Source organism: Palaemon carinicauda, chromosome 34, assembly GCF_036898095.1.
Source record: "Palaemon carinicauda isolate YSFRI2023 chromosome 34, ASM3689809v2, whole genome shotgun sequence".
NCBI lineage: Eukaryota > Metazoa > Arthropoda > Malacostraca > Decapoda > Palaemonidae > Palaemon > Palaemon carinicauda.
The window spans coordinates 40,651,103-40,661,102 of NC_090758.1; the positions used below are offsets into that span (position 1 = coordinate 40,651,103).

At 35.5% G+C, this 10,000-nt stretch overlaps 1 protein-coding gene across 1 annotated transcript in view; it reads left to right on the forward strand.

The window, feature by feature from the left end:
- The window catches only part of LOC137626838 (neuroligin-4, X-linked-like), a 124,522-nt gene that overhangs the window by 22,427 nt on the left and 92,095 nt on the right, over positions 1-10,000 (forward strand). The gene's annotated exons all lie outside the window — the stretch shown is intronic.

Here is a 10,000-nt window from a genome sequence, read left to right on the forward strand (position 1 = left end):
CGGGTTTTTCTTCTCCTATCAGGATTTTCAATGAGGTAATTTACATTGCTAATTCTCTTCAGAACCTTCCACGGACCTGAGAATTCCGCCTTCAGGGGATTGCCAGGCATAGGGAGTAAAACCAACACCTTGTCACCTACATTAAAAAGCCTATCTCGTGTTTTAACGTCATACTTGGATTTCATCGAGGCCTGGTCTTTCGCCAAATGTTCCTGAGCAAATGACCGTGCTCTAAGCAATCTCTCCTGCAAATCTGAAAAATAATCCAATATATTAACTTCGGGAGTCTGTCCTTCCCAGTGTTCTCTCACTACATCTAAAGGGCCTCGAACACAGTGACCAAAAATAAGCTGGAAAGGAGAGAGACCCATTGACTCATTGGGGATCGATCGTATTGCAAACAATGTATAAGGTAATTCCTTATCCCAATCATTCCCAGTCTCCAAACAAAATTTTTTTAACACAGACTTCAAAGTTTGGTGGAACCTTTCCACCTGGCCTTGGCTTTCCGGGTGATACGGTGCAGACTTCACGTGTTTAATACCAAACTCATTCATTTTCTTTTCAAAATACCTACTCGTGAAATTAGTGCCACAGTCACTCTGAATTACCTTAGGAAAACCAAATCGGGTATAGAAACCAACCAACACTTCAACCACCTTTTCGGACCGTATACTCCTCAATGGAATAGCCTCAGGGAAGCGAGACATTCTATCAACCATAGACAATATGTATTCATTCCCACTGCGCGTCCGCGGCAGGGGACCCACTACGTCAATTATCACTTCCCGAAAGAGTTCGCCCACGGAGGGTATAAGAATTAAAGGAGCCTTGGGTATTTTCTGGTTAGGTTTCCCCACCAAGTGGCATACATCACAAGATAATACGTGTCTCTTAATGTCTTTACGCATCCCAGGCCAAAAGAAATGTTCAGCAACCTTTTGAAAGGTTTTCCTAACACCAAAATGTCCCGACAAATCATTTTCATGTGCTAAATACATCAATTTATTTCGGTACCTTTCCGGGACAACCAATTGTCTGCACGACTCTACCTGATGGGCAGGTGCATTAGCCGACCTACTCAACCTGTAGAGCAAACATTTCTTTTTGACGAATACTGGTTTCACCAAATCCTCGGGATTGCCGAGTTCTAATTTAGAAAACTCCTTACTCTGTGTCATTTTGAACGCCTTAGCGTCCCAGTTTACGTCAACCCAATTAATGATTTTCTTATTACTACAACCAGTCCTCATGTCAGTCATTTGTTTGTCTACTTGATATAAATCTAAGTCAACATCCTCGAGATCCATCTCCCGAGCTCTGAATTGGGTTACTATAGAGACAGGCTTATAAAAATTAGTTTCAATCTCATCGCCTTCACAAGTCACATTCAGGAGAGTCAAAATTGGACACATATTATCAATTGCACCTTCACCTTCAGCCAAATCATTCCCTAAAAGGAGGTGAATACCGGGATCTGGCAAACTGTCTACCACAGCCAGTTTAGCAGTCCCTTTAAAATACTTTGTGTGAATATTAAACTTCTCTAAAGGACAAGACGTAATAGAGTTCGGGAAACCACCCAACACCACAAATTCATCATTGGAAAATACAAAACCCTTTGGAACAGCAGTTTTTAATATGAGAGACTGTGCTGCTCCAGAGTCCCGTAATACCTTTAAACAAACCTTTGTTTTTTTATTGTTACCAACAAACACAGATCCGTCAGAAATGTACCTCTTAAATTTTAGTCACTTTTCCTGTTCCATACTTTGGTTTACGTTTGCCGTTTTTTCAGCTACAACTATGTTTACTGGATTAGACCTCCTCTCCTTAAAGTTTTTCCAACCGTAATAATTAGCCTTTACGTGCCACGTCTTGTGGCACCAATAACACTTCACACTACTACCACTCCCAAAATCTCTACCACTACTACCACCCCCATTAACCGATCTACTACTGTCTACGAAACTACGAGAGTCGCTTACACCTCTGTCTTCATTAGAAAGTTTTTCTGACCCGTCTGTATTTGACCTTAATGTTCCTTTAGAAGACTAACGATTATTACTATGTGTATTATATTCATGGGGGAAGAACCTATCCTGATTAATTCTTTTCCTAAGGGGTTCCTCCCGATGGGTAAGTGCATACTCGTCGGAAGCAATTGCTATTTCCTGAATGGAGTCGAGTTTCAACTCTTCCAAATGAATTCGCAAGTCACGACTCACATTCCTCTTAAATTCCTCTGCCAGAAGCAGCTCTTTTAGTTTAACAAAATTGTCTACTTCCTTTGATTTCAGCCAGTCATCGAGAAACTGAACTTTCTTTCTAGCAAACTCAACGTAAGTGACGTCAAGATCCTTCCGCAGATTACGAAACTTCTGCCTGTATGCTTCAGGCACCAAATCATAAGCTTTCAACACAATACTTTTTACGGTGTCGTAATCCACGGAGAGATCGTCACTAAGATTATTATAGACCCTTTGAGCTTTGCCCACCAAACGACACTGAACTAATGTTGTCCACATATCCTTTGGCCAGGCAAGCTTCTTAGCAATTTTTTCAAATGACACAAAAAACTCATTAACCTCCTCCCCGGAAAAGTGTGGTACCAGTTTTAACGCAACGAACATATTGAACCTTGTTTCATCAACACTAGAATTATTATTGCTACCATTCTTTCCCTGATTCAACTTAATCTGTAATTTAAGCACCTCAATTTCATGCTCTCTCTCTTTTGCCCTTTCATCGGCTCTAAGTTGGAGAGCTCTAAACTCCAGTTCCTTCATCTTGGTTTTTTCCTTCAAAATTTCCAAGTGGTCATCACCATTATCAATAGAATTTTCTTTACCTTCACCTTCTAATTCCTCCACTTCCCCAGGCTCACTCTCATCCAGACTACTACTTTCCAGAAAATTCTTTCTATCAAGAGTGTCTCTATATATCCTAGCGGCCTTCAAGACCTCAAATAACAACGGTCCCTTCTTAACCTCAGTGGACAAACTTAAATCCAAGAGCTCTGCAATCAACCACAATTGATCCCTTTTTAGTTTAAACAGATAATTTTCCCAGTTAACACCAGCCAAAAAGTTCGCTACCCCAGCTTCTTCACTCTCTAAATAATGCATCCTGAATTAATTAAATAGAAATAATCACTCTAAATACGTTCAGTGGCTTGACCGCCTCTCCAAGAGCCGTTTACAGTTGAAAATTATGTCGCTAAACTGAATCCTGTCACGGTCGCCAAATTATGTAATGAACTTAAGATTGATTATGTTCATCCAGGATTCTTTTTTTCAGACTGGCTCAGTGCCAAAATACCAGGCAAGAACCAGCAGCGACACAAAATTCTCAAAGCAAAACAACTCTCAAAGAGGGATACAAAAAACATTGAATCGAACTCAACAATAAAATTTAATTTACAAAAATAGTCTTAGATAACAAAAAGTAGTCCTCAAAAAGCTTTCTTAGGAACTGGAAAAACACATGCACTACTTTACAATAATAACTCTCGAACCGTCACACGCCTACCTAACTTTTATACCTCAGTCGAAGAGAAAGAAAAGGTGTAGGAGGCAGAAAAATACACACTTTCCCTCGAATACGACAGTTAGAGTTGCAGAGTGAAGTAAACCTTAAAACTAATTAATTTCACAATAATTATCATAATACACCTTAAAATAATAATTTGTCCTTAATTGGCGATAATACTACACTTTACAGGTCACGAAGAAATATCTGAAGAATGCTTGCATATGTTCTCAAAAACCGCAACGAATTCGTAATTAAAGATTATTATACCACATCACCAGCGATTGTCCTACTTCAGGATCACTAGGGGTGTTCTTGCACCGAGGGGATCACTAGGGCAACGTAAATTATCTATATGATTTAAGCAGGCGAAGGAAGAACATATACGGTTCGCTTATCGTTCTTCGTCACTAGAAGGCCTCCTCACGACGCCAGGAGGTCAGACACACGGCAACAGCCAGCAGCAGTGGCAGGCAGCAGCACAAAAGCAATAGCAATGCTTATAAGGCTAAAATTCATTAGCAGAAGCCTCTCAAAATCAATGGTAGCTGCAGGAGCAGGAACAAATATCGTCCAATAATCAAGCCGTGAAAAATGCTGTAAGACCGCCTCTGTTGGGGAGCCGACACTCTCTGCCCCGCTGCCCAAAAACGCACTCCACGTAAACGGAGAGAGAGAGCAAAAGCATAACTACGTAATGGGGCAGTTCGCTCCACAAAACATGAAAAGCAAAAAAGAATACGGTGAATAAACACTATACAACTAAACACAATCAAAACCTTGGCCGTGGATAAAAGAATGTTCCAAGAGAACTTTTCGTGACTTTAATTAAAATAAATGACAAAAACCACGAACAAAATATTCAAAGTAATTATGGATTACAATATATATATATATATATATATATATATATATATATATATATATATATATATATATATATATATATAAATTCTGAAGAATTTCACCAGGGAAATTTTCAAAGTTTAACTTGACGCAATTATAAAAAAAAGGGGATTAAAGGCATTTATTTAAGAATTCTCTCCCTCCCTCTCTCTCTCTCTCTCTCTCTCTCTCTCTCTCTCTCTCTCTCTCTCTCTCTCTCTCTCTCTCCCTCTATTAGTATTCCATAATGCCCTTTTCTTTCTAGATGACAATATCGATGATAGATTTTTTATGGAAAGTTTAATTGACGAGATGAAAGAGGATAAGGAAAGGTCTAGTAGAGTTTCATTTTATTTTATAAAAATTTTGGTATTATTATTATTATTATTATTATTATTATTATTATTATTATTATTATTATTATTATTATTATTATCAAATGCATGAAAATTTTTTTTTCAAATAATATGGAAAGGAAGTAAAGTTTTGTTCACCCACACAGGAAGATTCTTCATATTCGGAAATCAGATGAAAATAACCAATGAAATATTTTTCAAATCGGTGATTTTTTTCGAATATTATGATAGAAACTCAGAATAGAGGAAGGACATGTTTGAGGCCTTTTCCTGCAGTTGGCTAGCAACTGTTGATGATGATGATAATGATATAGTAATATAAATCTTATCATAATTAAAATTTCTTTATATGAATATCATGATTAAATTTTTTTATTAATTATACTAAATAATATTCAGGTCAATCAATGTATAATAATAGAATCTTAAAAGATATCCTCATAGGTTAAAGTTGAAATTAATGCTAAAAAAATACAGTAGGTATATGATAATATAACTTACATATTCACTTATATTGGGATTTAATAAAAGGAATTAGTTTGTGATCCTGAGAAGAGGAATTTCCTATTTTTCTTTGTTCAATCCTGATGTTGGACTGAAAAGATGAAAATAGAACCAAGATATTTGTGGATCTGAAAACACCAAGAGACAAAACTATTGGAATTATGCTAACAAAGACTTTGGACTCCAAAGAGGAAGAAATATCTTTTCCTTTAAGGGACATTAAGTAGTTTCTTTTTATTCAGATACAAGTGGAAGAGGTACATCTCTCTCTCTCTCTCTCTCTCTCTCTCTCTCTCTCTCTCTCTCTCTCTCTCTCTCTCAATGCTTGGGATAATGTGCCTCGAACTTATATTAAAAGGTTATTTTCTGAAATGTGAAATGACTATCATCTCTTGCTCCCTTTTCTTTTCCCTCATATATTTTATAATTACCGTGTCTAGTTTGATTACCACCCCCATCTCTCTCTCTCTCTCTCTCTCTCTCTCTCTCTCTCTCTCTCTCTCTCTCTCTCTCTCTCTCTCTTGCTTCTCATAAAACATCTGAAGAGGCATCTTCGGAGACGAGAAGAATTGTTACCCCAATCAACTATTCGAGAAGAAACCATTTCTTGCGATTCATAACGACCAGATCTTCAAGCTGGCAACATAAGATATATAATCACAAAATGTTTAAAATGCGTACTTTCTTCGTTTCTACTTCAGTGAATATTTCCATTTTAATGTTAGCGATACAATTAATGTGTTTATTTGAATAGGGTTTTGAGGTGAAGCATCAACAATTTAATCGATTATGCAGAAATATTTCAATATAAAAATATATCACTTAATACTTTGATCAAACTCATTTGTTAAGTTAGTGTTATTTAAGGTAAAACTAGATAATGTAATCCTTATTTTAGAATAAAAATTCAGAAAAATATATTTACAGCATGTGATTATGTTATTAAGTAATTATGTGCTTCTTACTTCACAGTATAAATCACATAACATAAACTTCATGAAATAATTCATTTCTTTCCAAGAAATACCTATATATCTATAAAGAGTATTTTTTTTTTTTTCATTTTGAGGCTCTTTTTCTTTTGAAGGATTAATTTTTTTATCAAATTTATTACTATTATTACTATTATCATTTTTATGTTATCATCTCTATATATGTATACGCTAATTAGGTCACCCACGATTAAAGTAATATATTCATAGTTTTGGCACCAGTGGGAGGAAAATCCCTTCGCATGTTTAACTGCACTCTTCAATCAGATGTTTCCTCCGTCTACAGATACTCTTGGAGGATCAATTGATAAAGCCTTAATAATTCTAGTGATTAATGATGCAATCACTATAAGGAGTTATATTCAACATAATAAAAATCTGTTCTTTGATTTATTTATGACCACGAAGGGTAACATGTAAAATGAAAATCACAAACCCTTTATTACAAAGTGTTACAGGCAGTAGAAAAATATGTAACATGATACAAATTCGTCATTGGAATTGTCATCTCAAATACAATTCTTCATATGGAAATTTCCATCCAGTGAATGTTCCTGTAATTCCAAAAAGAATTGTGACAGTGTGCAAAGGTATTTCATATATCTTCAAATTTCATTTCGGGAGATATGAGGCCAAGAGATATTAGATATAGATACCCAGGCAACGAATATCAATTTATTAGGAGCCATTGGAAGAGAGAGAGAGAGAGAGAGAGAGAGAGAGAGAGAGAGAGAGAGAGAGAGAGAGAGAGAGAGAGAGAGAGAGAGACCTATTTAAAAAAAATACTGGTTAACCGTTACGTTAAATCTTTCTTATGACACGCAACGTTTATCTTTTTCTTATGAATAATATGAATAAAGTAAGAAAACTAGAAAATTAGAATAATGCAGAAAGATATCAGAATTCAAATATGATGTCAAATGTCAAATGCACCTAGGCCTTAGCCAAGAAGCCGAACGGACAGTGAGCAAAACATACATGGAGGCTAACGGACAAAATGAATGGACAATTTACTTTTATGGCTCCCTCAGTTTTACGAGGTTTAATTTTCTCGAATCTTTCTTTTATAAAGATAATTGGAAACAATGTCATTCTCAGAACAAAAAGAAAGGTAAATAAAAGATTATAAAAGTAATAAACAGAGTTCTCTGATTGTTCAATATTATCTGATAACAGAACTAAGCCTTGAAGATGTTCAAACTCTTACTATGTGTCAGGACGAGTCTTGCTTTATTCATAGATCATTTGCAGAGGATCACAAATTTGGATACAAACTATAGGTAGGCTCTGTCACCTGGATTGAAGTTAGTCATCACCCGGCCTTACCTAACATATGCCTTTAGAGTTGTTCGCAAATCCGTCTCTATAGTGGTTTCAGAAGTATATAAAGCTATCATCGTTGAGCATGCTGAAGAATTAATTAAATGCCCAACAACTCCAGAAGGATGGAAGTAAAAAGCGCGCTTAATTTACAGGAAAGGGAATTTGTGTAACTGTCTGGGAGCCATAGATGACAAACATATGGGCCTTTGTACACCTCCCAAAAGTGTTAGTTTTTTCTTCAACTGCAAGAAAATTTTCTCAATTGTTCTCCTGGATCTAGTTGATGCTAATTATAAATTTCTCAATGTTGATATTCGACACACTGATAGCCCTTCAGATGCAGCGGTTTTTGCGTCCACACCTCTAAAGCAAGCCATTGAGGAAGACACTTTGCACTCTACAGAACCTGAATCTTTTCCTAATGATGAGGACAGTACCCACATTTCATTCTACTTTGGGGGAAGATGATGCCTTCACCCTGAACACCTGGTCGATGAAACCATTTTGTAACTGGTCCCATAAACAAGGCATTTCCAATCACAAGATTTCAGAGACAGAAGGATTGTAACCGCTTATATGCTGTAAATATGGTTAACCAAAAAGTTTAAAGCCGTTCAATGTACACATGCAATTGCCATATTTATGGGACCCTTCGGGAAATACAAATAGCCTTCCTTTCTTTTATGCTAAATAAAGCTAGTTATCTGACTACTAATTTTTTTATCATACCTCTCCATGGAACATCCTGCTACATTCAATTTCATTAAAACATTCACATATACTTTGTAGATATTGATTAGGGATTAAGCAATACCACAGTAAAATGTAAACTCTAGTTATACATAAGTGAACTTGATTTTTTGCAAAATTACTCACGATTTAATCAAAAGAAAAACATATTGATCGAAAACGCATAAATGACCGAGATATTAAGAGATTCTGTAACATGGCAAACCTGCCAAATATATTTGTGAAATAATTTTCTAATTCATTATTGCCAATAATTAGACTTCAATTGCATTCTGAAATCGATGATAATATTCCTTTCAAATCTGAGCAGAAGATTGGAATTGCATCGTATATTCATCTATTGGGTCTTCATGAAGTAAACGTTTATAAGTTATGATTGAATGTCTTATATATTGGATGTTCTATTTTGATGTTAGCAGATATTCACGAATGATAAAAATAGATCGTTTTCTCAATCATACATCATAAAAATTTCCTGAGATTCATGATTCATATGTATGAGATGCCCATCTCCCACCATTGCAGTATTGATCTGAGTTTTGCATCCTTAAAGTGTATATCATGTGAGGCTCTTGACGCTTTGATGATACATGAGTGATTTGTATAGGCCCATATCTACTCTACCTAAATTGAAGCTTGCGTTGTTCATGAATAGGATTTGCAAATTGTCAGTTCAATGTTGGTTTTTGTGAAACTCCGATGACAAATATTTTGATTTTATACATTGACATGAGAGAGAGAGAGAGAGAGAGAGAGAGAGAGAGAGAGAGAGAGAGAGAGAGAGAGAGAGAGAGAGAGAGAGAGAGAGAGAGAGAGAGAGAGAGAGTTGTATAAAGATGAATTGTAATGAAGCTGCAGGTGATGTATAGCCAATGGCATCTGATTGTGTAATAATCGAATATAGTAAATCGAACAAGACACCTTTAATAGAGGATTCATTTCAGTAATAAATAAGCTTATGATTAGCTGACCACATCTTTAATATTAACATTAGTAAATTTAGGTTAAAGTTAGAGATTTTATTTTGAGTTTCAACTATTTCCTTGCAGAATATTGGGATCTGCTTTGTATATTTTAGTAATACATATTATCTGTAGTTTACATATAATTACCGTAACATATATCCTAAGACTATCAGAAGAAAAATAGCATAATTGGAGTTAATATTTTATTTTCAATTAAAAATAATCATGTAAGTAAGTTTTAGTAATCTCATGCTTATCTCAATTTGAACAGAATCTGAGTCTTTCTACGTCATGTCAAAATATGGCAGCACATGTACCTTGTTCCATTCATTTGAATAATTTTATCCAATTGAAAAGGGGGTTAGATTAATATTGACACTCGTATGAAATACGTGTAACAAGTATGAATTATCTTCCATTCCCATCAAGTAGGTAAATTAGTTTATTTCCTAACAAAAAATACGTCATGAAAGATTCCACGACGCAAGGATTAAAAAGCCCTACGCATTGCATATTTTCATGACCAATAGATGGCGTTAGCAGTAGAGTATCAAATTGCTAATTACCCCCACCATTCCCTCATTATGATTTTCATTACTTTATTTCTGGGCAAAATTTTACCATAAAACTGACAAAAGTGAACTTGTGGCTCATTGTTACCTAAGCAAAACTAAATTCTCCTTAGGAAATTCCC